The sequence below is a fragment of the Mandrillus leucophaeus genome, unplaced genomic scaffold, assembly GCF_000951045.1.
Source record: "Mandrillus leucophaeus isolate KB7577 unplaced genomic scaffold, Mleu.le_1.0 Scaffold344, whole genome shotgun sequence".
Taxonomy (NCBI): domain Eukaryota; kingdom Metazoa; phylum Chordata; class Mammalia; order Primates; family Cercopithecidae; genus Mandrillus; species Mandrillus leucophaeus.
In genome coordinates this window covers 2,416,904-2,419,376 of record NW_012103632.1, presented here as the reverse complement: position 1 = coordinate 2,419,376, position 2,473 = coordinate 2,416,904, and positions in this window count along the sequence as shown.

Sequence of the window (2,473 nt, the reverse complement as noted above, 5' to 3'; positions counted from 1 at the left end):
CTTATGTCATTTCAGATTTAGTTCCAGAGAAAGGATAACATAATCAGCATCTGTAAGGAGTTGACTACTGATATATGTGACAATAAATAAAGGTGAAAATGTAATAAAAGAAAAAAAAGCTTATGAAAGTGTTTAACTAGGCTTTGCAGCAGAATTTGAGGCTCACCTGGAATGAACATTAATTTAATTAGTTCACTTAGTTAATTTGAAGACATTTTTAGAGGTTAAAATTTAAGCTTCCAAATTGACCTAAGCATTTGTTGGGAAACAACAAGAACTCTGGTTCAAGGCAAGATTGTACCTTTAACCTCGCCAGCTTTTTTTTGTATAAGATGCCATTGGTCTCAAATAGGATACAGAAAAAAAAAAAAAAAGTGATGAGAACTGAATCTAATATAGTCCATCTTGTATTAAAGTTATTTTTCTATATGCATTATATTCAATTATTCTATATGCATAATCTTCAATTACCTAGCATGGTGCTTTGAATATTTTATTTGTTATAAATAACTTGGTATTATTCTGATGTGTCTAATAAGAAAGATCCAAATTGGCTATCTAAAAAATGATACAAATGACTAAAAATGATAAAAGACTATTATTTGTTTGATAGAGGACCCATAACTCCAGTTTCATATAGAAAACATTATTTTGTTCATTTGCATTTGCATTTATATTGATCCTCTTACAGTAAGTTTTATTTTATTTTGCATACATGTCTTAAGAGTTTTTTTCTACTTTCTTTGAAATAAGTCAACTTAATATCCCTTCCCTGTTTTCCTTTTTGTTTAGTGATTACCCTTGAGATTCTATGTGAATCCTTGCATTATGACAGTAGTACAAATTATTAGAATAATAAAAATGTAATGCAAGTATTACCCTTGCCCCTTTCCAACAATGCTTCAAACTTAAAATACTTTATCCCCATGGGCTGTACTCACTTCTTTTCTTTCAATATTGACATGCATTTTGATTTACATATATTTGAGGCCATACAAAACATACCTATCACTGTTTTATTTAGTTACAGTTCATTTATATTTATTCATATATTTAAGCATCCCATTGTTCTTGAGTCCTTCATACATTTTCATGTTTTTATCTGAAATCATTTTACTTCTGAAGAATATGCTTTACTTTTTCTTTAAACACCTTAAAGACACCAATCAATTTTTCTGTTTTCTTCCATATTATTTCTACAATGAAGGTTTCTTCTGACTGTTTTTAAGGTTCCTTCTTTGTCTTTTGTTTTTAGCAGTTATTCCAAAGTGACCGAAGATTGATATTATAAGATGATTCATGCATATAAGGTCCATTCAAAGAACAAGTTAGGTCAATAAATTTTAATGTAACAGAGTACAAAAAGTTTGATGATACTCTTTCACATTCCACATTAGAACTATCTTTTGACAACTACTACATTTTACCAAATTGGTGTTGGTCTCTATCAAATAAAAATATCCCCAGTTATCTAAAAAAAAATCCTAATCCAAATACCCCTCCATTTTCTAACTACATAAATATTGGAGCCCAGATTTTCTTTATGTACTTCTACCAAAAAAATATATCATAGGAGATTAAATTCAGAAGCAGATACAATAATGCAACTGTCTTCTAGCAAACCAGATATAAAATATATTTGCTAAAATCTGAAGCAATGTCACTCTTCTCACTATATTTCATTTCAGAAAATATAGTTGTTTTGAAAATGTAGTTGTTTCAATATATGTGTATATATTAAAATAATAGAGGCATTATTGTTTTTTATTAAATGAATTTAGTACATGTTTTGTATATTTCACAGTTTTGATTTCTAATACATTGAATATGGATATAAATTAGTTAATTAGGTTAATAATTATTTATCTTTATATTAGCACATACATAGTTTTACATAAACACTTTGGGACCTTCAATACTTTTAAGAAAGTAAAGTTTGAAAAATACTCTTGCAAGATGTGCCTACATGTGTTCTTCTTTGTATTTATCTGATTGGGATCCTTAAAACTTCTGGAATGCTTGAGTTGGTATTGTTCAACCCTTGTGGAAACTTCTTCATCCCTCTCTAATTTTGCTATGTTCAGTTCTCTCATCTTTTTCTGTAATCGCAATTAAACATGTGAGATCTTTTACTATGTTGTGCATGTCTCACCTGCTGGTTTTCATGTATTCTACTCTTTTTTTCTCAGTTTGTACTTTTTTTTCTATTGACTTGTCTTTTATTTCAGTAGCCCTATCATGTGTTGCCAATTCTATTTCTGTACTCACCTATTGAGTTTATAATTTTCTGTATTAGATTGTTCACTTTTAGAATTTCCGTTTGACTCCTTTTTATATGTAAACAGTGCACATGTTAGTCTAGTTAACTGAAATTCTTGCATATTAGAACTGTCTTTGTTCTTCACAGCTCTTCAGTCACTGAAATATTGCAAAGTAAGGACATGGTTTTGATTTACACAAGTTGCAGTTAGCA